This window comes from Zingiber officinale, chromosome 7A, assembly GCF_018446385.1.
Source record: "Zingiber officinale cultivar Zhangliang chromosome 7A, Zo_v1.1, whole genome shotgun sequence".
Lineage (NCBI taxonomy): Eukaryota > Viridiplantae > Streptophyta > Magnoliopsida > Zingiberales > Zingiberaceae > Zingiber > Zingiber officinale.
In genome coordinates this window covers 25,020,526-25,030,286 of record NC_055998.1, presented here as the reverse complement: position 1 = coordinate 25,030,286, position 9,761 = coordinate 25,020,526, and the positions used below count along the sequence as shown (strand labels likewise).

Sequence of the window (9,761 nt, the reverse complement as noted above, 5' to 3'; positions counted from 1 at the left end):
TTTATTAGTAGGGGAGGATGTGAGATCTCGGAAAATTTAAATAGATAGGGTTATTTCAGAAATAGCCTTACAATATTTTTTCAGAATTTTTAGAAATTTTCTGGGAATTTATCGGAGCTCGTACGACGAGTTTTGAGGGGATTAATTCCGGGTACAGATAAGGCCTATTTGGGATGCCCATTTAAGTGAGGAAATGTTTTAATATATAAATCCATTTCCTTTATTTTCTTTCCCCAATCCCATCGCCGAACCCGAGCCCTCCTTCCCCGATCTCCCCTCTCTTCCCTACTCTCTGTCTCTCTTGCGGACAGGACCACGTCGTCGGAGCTCGACGAAGCCGGCAGAGTCCAGTATATCTTTGGTCCCGTGACTGCTGTTCCGGTGAGTTTTGTGCCGATCGTCGACAGCGAGTGGCAGCGGCGATCTTACCATAGACACCACCAATCCGTGCCCTAGCTGTGAACGCGAAGGTAAGGCATTATATTCGGTTGATTGTTGAGGATTGTGGGACGATTCTTGATCCTTCTTCACTGGATTTTCGCCGAACCGTGCCCTAGGTCCATCGCCGGTGCTTTGCCTTTGGATCGTTGCTTTGTGAGAGCAGATCGCTGATCAAGAAGGGAGGTCTTAGCCCTAGCCTCGACCTTTCCTCTGCATCGCCGGCTTGGATCTACTGTCTTGGGTTCTAGCTTCCATTTCGCACACGGTAAGCTTCTCAATTAGGTTTTCCTTTAGGTTGCCTTGATGAAATTGGATCTTCTGTTCTTGATTCAAGCCGTAAGATGGTTTCCAGTAGGTTGTGCTGTTCTGGTGGTGGACAGCAGCTCGATCCGGGCAGAGAGGAGGCTCTGTTCCTTTTGATTGAGTGTTGTGGATTAATATGCATGGCTGAGCGCTAGAGGTACTATCTTGTGGATGTGATCTTAGGTTCCCAGCAGCATTTCTAGTTTCAATAGCAACAACAACTAGAATCGAGGTAAGGTGTGTAGGGTGTGTTTTGTTTTAGATGATTCATCTTAGTGTGGATGAATTAAGGTTTATGTATTGGTTGAGTAGTTGGATGTAGATTTGATCTTAGATGTAAACCATTGTTGGATTTGATTTTTTAGGTTTGGATTCTAGTAGTGGTTATTTGTGATTAGATCTAATTGCTTAGATTAACCTAAATGGAATGATTAGGGTTAAGACAAGTAACCCTAATCAACTATTGGATTTAATTTAGGTGTTAGATAACTAATCTAATTGGTAACTAAGGATTAGGAAATTATTCCTAATTAACCGTTAGAAAGGTGGTGGGTTATAGGTTAGGGTTTGCCCCTAAATTTCTGTTTAGGATTTATTTAGCTATTTGTTTGTGTTTTAGCTAAATAAATGTAAATGTATTTATTTACACAGGACTCTGATTCGAGACGAGCATCTCGACATTGGATTAGGACTGGATTGTACCTTCTATTTGAGGCGGGTACCCTTTGACTTATCTTTTGATAATGTCTTATGATATGTGTAGCTTATATATACTTACTAGTGGTAGATAGTAGATTATTTTTTCTCTTGGTTTTAGCTAGTTGATACCTATCACATGCTTCATCTGTTAGTTGCGTTACTTCAGGATTGGGTATTTTATCTCTTGCCATGTGTATATATGTTCATAGAGATGCATAGCTATAGTGCTCTACTCTACTGGATTAGTTGCTTTACATGTGTGATACATGCTCTTCGATTCATGATACTTACATCCTTGTTATATGTGATATCTTTGGATTTATGCTGTTTATATCATGGTTATATATACGCGTTTACCTTTTGGGCACACACATATATGGAGGAGGCTATGTTCAGGTATGTCATATTGTAGCCGCATGCACCATATCGCATGATTGCATGCTGGGCGATTGACGACTCCATTATTGTTGAGCTCGTCGGCCGGCTACATAGGCCTGCACACAACGTGTTTCATTGCATGGGTAGTGGCACAGCACAGGGTGTGTATGGCTACGTTGGTCCGCTCATGGGTAGTGTGACCGCAGCGTGGTAGCAGGCCGGGTCCCCGTCATCGCGCACGGGAGTTGAGAGCATTGCGCTCCCTCACTATGTTTGAGGTAGGAGGATAGGTGTATCCGGCATCCCGTCCACTCGGTCACTCTTCAGGACGATAGAGTGCACGGTTGTCACAGCCCTACTCGGTCTCACCATTGTGTGTGAGATGGTGACTGGGTCAGGGGTGACCATGTCATATTGCATCATATGCACGGATTGCATTCGTATGATTGATGCATTTGGTGATTGCATATGATTGACATGCATCTAGGATACATGCTGCTTTGCTCGACTATTTTTATCTCAGATGTTGTGATGTTGCCCAAGCCTCGCAGGTGAGCACGTTTATTTCAGTTATGCATTTCTTATTATTCTTGTCAGAATGACACATGCTTCGTTACTCATTATCGCTTATTCACCATGCATACCGTTATATTGTTAGAGACATCAGAGGTCCTATGGTTTAGAGACTGCACTTTAGGATATTACTTGGTAGTTATATGTTGTACATATCTATTGATTACCAGTGAGTTCTTTGAACTCACCCCGTTGTTACTACTTTTTAGGTTGAGGCCGGAGAGATCCAGTCGCTAGCCCCGTTATCGCGAGGATTTTCTTTGTCGGATTATATTTTGCTTTTGCATCTTATATACTTGTATTGTGGGTTTGTATTGTGGACTTCACATTGAACATTCGGGTTTGCTACTTTTGTTTTCCGCTGCGGTTGTATTGTCATTACTTCGTGGATTTGTTTTCTTCGTTGTAGTGGAGTAGGTTGTTTGCATATATCGTCGAGGTTCTATATCGTCTTTCCTTATTGAACTGTGTGGATTGATCATATATTATATCTGTGTGGAATGTTGATATAAACTGCGTGGCTTGTTCTTTTGTATTGTATTATTCCGGCCGTGTGTGGCCGAGGTATGGAGATGTATGTATACTGAGCTTCATATTGTCCGCCGTACAGGGGAGATGCTGCCGAAATTTCTTCGGACAGGGACTACCTGGGGCGTGACAGTTCATCTTGGAAGATCGTCTCCCACACGACGTCCAAGGCGAGGCAATGAATACGTCAGAAGATCTTGAGGTCATTAGCTTACAAAGAGAAGGTATAACTAGTAGTTTTCTTCCGCATCATACTAGTTATTTTTTTTGTAAGAATTCTAAATACAAGAGGCAATTAGATCTAGTTTGTCGAATTTATTTTTCGAGTTTGTGTTTTCTTCTTTTTCAAATTTGTGATTCGATTGTTCTTTTTGGCTAACCTAGAGTTATTTAAGGAAATTAAATATTAGCTTTCCTTAAAAGGCTTTGACTAGGCGGTGGTGGTTGCTCCCATATCCAAGAAGGCCATGTGCCTCGCCATGCAGTCCTGGAAGCCAATTTTAGAAATTAATATTTAATGGAATTAATAACATAGGTGGATTTGAATCAATAGTGTTAAGTTCTGCTTGCGATTCAAATCTAAACCATTAAGAACAGATAATTTAAATTTGGAATCAATGATGTTAAATTCCGTCTGCGATTCCTAATTTAAGTTCTAATGAACAGAATAGGTTATTTAAGGAAAGGTTTGATACTTGTACCAAAGTTTTTGTACAGCGGAACCGGTACGTTTTCTTAGGACTAACCAACATTTGGTATCAGAGCTAGGGTTTGCCTCTGTGTTTAGAATTCAAATAGGTTATGCACATGTCATACATAATTTAGGCAGGATAATAGTAGGATGTGCTAACTCTTTAGTTGTAGGCTCCAACTATTATGGCATTTAAATATTGTGTGTGATTGGACCCTTGGACAAGTCAATGGTATTATTTTGTGTGCATGATTGTATGTATCAAATACAGTAGGAGCTGTATTATTTTTAGAATTTTATTTTTTGTTCGATCTAGAATACATGTACATTCCTTATGGAATATAAGATCAATATTTGTAAAATTCTATATTTGTCGCGGATAGTATCTTTACGAGGCGTGGTGCTATTGGAGGACCAAAGGCGCAACGGAATAAGAAACAAGATAGATGCGACAACTGGACCCGATGGCGGTGGCTATAGATGGCAGAAGCTAGGCTTGGAGCATACTAAAGACAATGAAGGAAGCCATAATAATTGGAAAATTAATTTCTAAATTTATTGCTTTTATTTACTGTGATGTTTATGTGCATGTGATGTATTCTAGCATAGGTTAAAATCCTCATTTTTAAATAATTAAGTGGGAAAGGGATTTTAATAAATCTCATGGTCTCCATTACTGGTCTGTAAGTGATGCAATAAGCTTGCGTCTTGGCTCTGAGTGCCTCCCTCCACAACGGATGGGTTTGTTGCGGATCACTAGATCAAACTTCCTTTATGGATAGTTATAGGAAATTATTTAGGAGCGTGTGATCTTCTCCAACTGAAGGGGCACAATCCTATTTAATGGACTTAGTATCAAGTAATGGTATACACTTAGACGCACTCAATAGTATCCTCCCCAACGAAGTCACTGCTATTGTTTTGTGTGACCAAAGTGAAATCAACTATTAATTTTATTTGTCATAAAGTTAGGATGACAAGATAATAAAATTAATGGGTCACACCCTACTCTTATAGATGTTGAATTTGTATACATCCACACTAACGTGATATGCAATATTCACGATTATTTGAGGTGTTGGTTAATTTAAAATAGTATTGTTTGAGGAATCAATATTATTCTAAATTTGGAGTCTTGACTAAAGTTTATTTTTGTGATTCTTAGGATGTCTTTCAACCCACTGGCCATTATACTGAAAGAGAACAAACTTACTGGTCCTAACTATATTAATTGGAAAAGAAACCTGGACATTGTTCTTACTACTGAGAGCTATAAGTTTGTACTAACTGAGGCTTGCCCTGATGCACCTGGCGGTGACTCTACCCCAGAGGAGATTGAGTATCATAAGAAATGGGTAAAAGCTGATGAGATGACGCGGTGTTACATTTTGGCATCAATGACAAATGTATTGCAACATCAGCATCAAGATTTATCAACAGCTTATGATATAATGAACAATCTCAAAGAACTCTTTGGGCACTAGAGTCGGACTGCTAAGCAACAGGCAATGAGAAAGCTAATGACAGCCACCATGTCTGAGGGGACACCCGTAAGGGATCATATCCTCAAAATGATGGCATATCTAAACGAAATACAAGTTCTTGGAGGAAAAATCGATGGGGAAACTCAGGTCGATATAATTCTCCAAACGCTACCCAGAAGTTTTGAGCAGTTCCTTCTGAACTATAACATGAACAAAAGAGAGTATACGTTGGCAAAACTTTTGGTAGAACTATAGGCAGCAGAAGGTATTTTTCGTCAAAGTTCTCAGATTCACTATGTTGAAAATGGTTCTACTTCTAAGTCGAAAGGAAAGAAGAAGAAGAAGAAACAGGTCTTTTCAGCAAAGAAGGTGAATAAACCTCAGGGTACTGGACAAAAAGCTGGAATGAAGAAGCCGAAAGGCAAGTGCTTCATCTGCAAGCAGTCAGGATATTGGACGGCGGACTGTCCTCGTAGGAATCAGAACAATAAAGGTATATCTCATGCTCTAGTAGTTGAAACATGTTTAGCGGTGTTATCTACCAGCACCTGGAGTGTAGATACGGGAGCCACTGATCATGTCTGCAATTCTTTGTAGGGGTTCCAGGAAACCCGACGACTATTTGAAGGAGAGATAACCGTCTACATGGGCAATGCTACTAAGGTGGCGGCTATTATAGTAGGAGACGTCTACTTATCTTTTGATAGGAATAGAAGTTTGATTTTAAGAAATTGTTTTTATGTACCCAGTTTTAGAAAAAATTTAATTTCAGTTTCTAAACTGTATTTGATGGATATTCAGTTTCCTTTAGTAACAATGTGGTTATAAGGAGAAATAAGGTGATTATCTGTTCTGGTGCATTGGTAGGCAATTTATATACTTTAAATCCAATTTCTCCCACAAAGCAAAATATGAAAATTAATAACACATATTCTAACTCTAATAAGAGAAAAGGACCTTCGAAAATGTACCAAACGTATCTTTGCCATCTAAGGCTTGGTCATATTAATTAAGTAGGATTCAAAGGCTTGTAACCGATGGACTCTTGGGTTCATTAGAGTTGGAAAACTTTCCAACATGTGAATCCTGCTTGGAAGGTAAAATGACCAAGAGACCTTTTAAGGCCAAGGGGTATAGTACCAAAGATGCGTTAGAACTGGTTCATTCTGATTTGTGTGGTCCTATGTCTATCCAGGTAAGAGGTGGTTATGAATACTTCGTCTCTTTTATAGACGATTATTCAAGATATATATACATTTACCTAATGCGTTGTAAGTCTGAATGCTTTGACAAGTTCAAAGAATATAGGGCTGATGTGGAGAAACATCTTGGTAAAAGTATCAAGACATTACGGTCTGACCATGGTGGCGAATACCTTTTTGGAGAGTTTAGGAATTACTTATCAGAAGTCGGGATTCAATCCCAATTGTCTGCACCTGGTACACCCTAACAGAATGGTGTGGCAGAACGAAAGAATAGGACTCTTATGGAAATGGTTAGATCGATGATGAGTTATTCAGAATTACCAAATTAGTTTTGGGGATATACTTTAGAAACAGCAATGTACATTCTGAATATGGTACCTTCTAAAACAGTTCCTTCTACTCCCATGGAATTATGGAATGGGCGTAGGCCTAGTCTTAATCATATCCGGATATGGGGTAGTCCAGCACATATGCTGAAGGGAGATACTGACAAGTTGGAATCACGTACAGAAGTTGTCTGTTTGTGGGATATCCTAAGGGAACGAAAGGTGGTTTATTTTATAATCCTAAAAATCAGAAGATCATTGTTGGCACCAATGCTCGATTTTTAGAAGAATATTATGTAATGAACCATAAGCCCATGAGTAAAATAGTTTTAGAAGAAATAAGAGAGGACACGTCTACTTTAATACCAACAGTACAAGATGAAGTATCACAAGAAACTGCAACACGTGTCACACATGATACACAGCTAGAGACAGTGCCTCGTTGTAGTGGGAGGGTTGTGAGGCAACCTGAGAGATTCATGTTTTTGGGAGAATCTTCGGACTTGATCCCAGGTAACATGTGTTGGACTGTGAGATTCGATAGAGGGGGGGTGAATATCGATACACAAAATCGTTCGAGTATAAACACAGCGAAAATAAAAGGACAATGCTAACACAAGCTGGTTTTTGCTTGGTTCAGAGCCTGTGTCGACTCCTACTCCAAGGCCCGCACACAAGGGTGCTTTCTGTGGGTAATCACTAGCAGTTCAAAAATAATTACAAATTAAAGTACAGGAATGCTAATGGAAATAAAGCAAATATCGACAAGAATAAAAAACAAGGAAAGGAGCGTATTGTCGAAGCTTTGTTAGCGTCGCAGGAGCGCAGAGCAAGCAGTGGAAGACTTTCTTTTCGTTGTTGTGCTGAAGCTCCCCTCTGACCCTCCTTTTATATGAGGCTCGGGGCGCCCTGGATCCCTTCCGGGCGCCCTGGTGTGACGTGGCAGGTCCAACCAGCAAGCTCCACGTGGCGACGCTCGAGTTTGGATGAAATTTACCTCCCGGGCGCCCGGACCCTATTTTCCCGCATAATCTGTCCTGCAAGACAAACGTTAGTCCGGAGGCAAATTTACCCTTAAAGTGTTAGCAAAGTGAGTATGAATTAGCAAAAGGAGTATGACTTAGATTCCGTCTTTCCGAGACCGAATCTAGTCACGATCTCGACTTAGATATCCGAAATGGATCTAAGCCGGATCGACACCTAATGTTCCTTTCCCGGGAACGCGTCCTCGCAGTCACTCCCCTCCGGTGACTTACCTTACTTACCTGCAGACATCTGAGTTGGAGCTTCATCCTCTCCTTGCTTCTTTACTCCGTTTAACCTGTCTTCCTTCAATAGATCTAACGGTTTAAATTTTAAGACAATTATACAGTAGTGTGATTTTATGCATACTAACAGTGTTGTCATTTGTTTCAGCTTTATCCATCAGTACATCTCTCGCAACTCTACACCGATAAATGTATTTAACTGATTTGTCATTCATTAAAACCTGGGTTAAATCGTTAGTGCTAACCGCACGAACAATCTCCCCCTTTTTGATGGAATGACAACCTGGTTAAGTTAGTGAAAACATATGCAAGAAAAAAAATAAGCATTTAAAGGGTTTTTAAGTTAGTTTGTATTTTTAATTTTGGTTTAGCTAACTTAACCACCTAACCTTCACCCTTTGTCATTCATCAAAAGAACTAATATCAAGTAAGCATAAATACAGACTTTAGACAAAGTAAGAAATTGTAAGAAATGATGTCAAGTTAACTAGGGGGAGTTTAAACTTTTGAAAACTTATTTAAAGCATTAGCTTTTAGCTTTTAGAAAAATAGCTAAGTTTAGATAGTCTAATTTTCAAACATAAGTGTATAAGTTCTAATTTTCAAGATCAAGTTTAAATTTTCAAAACAAGTTTCAACTTTGAAACACTTTTCAAACATAAGTTTTCAAAACCAAAATTCCAAAACTAAGTTTGTAAAAGATTCAGTTTTCAAAATTAAGGAAAATGATTTTGAGAAGCTTAGTTTGTAAACTTAAGTTTTGAAAAATCTAATTTCCACAATTTTCAATAACAATGCAATTTTGAAAACTAATTTTTGTAAAATTTAACTTTCAAATCAAATTGTCAAAATTAAGTAAAATAAAATTTTAAGAACTAGATTCAAGACAATTTTCAAAGTAAAGTTAAATTAAATTTAAACTTTACTTTTAGTTTTCAAAGGAGTTTGGTAAAAGTAAAATCATATTTTTAGAATGTTTTTGTAACATTCATTTTCCAAAATCAAATTTTCAAAGTTCAAAAGTACTAGTTTCAAAATCATGGTTTAAAAATACAAAAATAAAAAATCAGTTTTTAAAGACTAAGTAAAAAGAATAAGAGGTTAAAAAAAAAATTCACAATTTTAAGTAGGATGATTTTGAAGATTGATTTTTAAAATTTAATTCTCAAAATTAAGTTTAAAAAAATTCAATTTGAAAAACCGAATTATTTTTATTTCTCCCCCTGAACCTGACATTAAATCAAATGTCTAACCAGTTAGTTACTAACTAACTATCAAAAGATAGCAGCTTTCACTTGGTTAGTCAAGTTAAGTTCAAACTTAACTTGATTGATGTATATTTTGTATTTAACGTCCCGACTTATATCGATGCACTGAAATAAGCATCTTAAGTCTTAGGCAAGTGGCCTATGCATCTCACCCCTTTCTATGTTCGTCAAACACAAGCAAGGTAAGCCTAAGGTTTTGGTGAGATGCTCAAAAACTAGTCCTATGGGTACATGCTTTCTAAGGATTTTGAACTAGGCTAAGGTTAAAAGTATTTGATCCTGTCCGAACCAGAAGTCAACAGACGCTGGGCACGTGGCGCTCCAAGGCTCGCTGATGTAGATCTCCAACTAGTGTCGAGATGCTCCGACTATCCTGCACAGAAGTCGAGCCGGGAAGGGGATTCCCAGCGACGACCCTCCGACGCTCAAGTCAGGTAAATCACGATGAACAAGGTGGCTCCAGAAGTCTCAGAGTACGTACCAGAATCCTCTGTCGATGAAACCTGAGGTTCTTTATATAGAGCTGTGAAAGGTTTGGGCACGCGTACCAAGGTGCATAAGTGTCCTCTGTCCTATCCTAGGTATGCGGCTGTCAGA

The 9,761-nt window shown here is 38.8% G+C and overlaps 1 long non-coding RNA gene across 1 annotated transcript; it reads left to right on the top strand.

The window, feature by feature from the left end:
• The first annotated feature begins 315 nt into the window (after positions 1-315).
• Positions 316-868, top strand: LOC121999999. Its single transcript, XR_006116882.1, has 3 exons — positions 316-470; positions 558-706; positions 794-868. It is a non-coding gene; the product is annotated as an uncharacterized LOC121999999 (long non-coding RNA).
• The last annotated feature ends 8,893 nt before the right edge of the window (positions 869-9,761 follow it).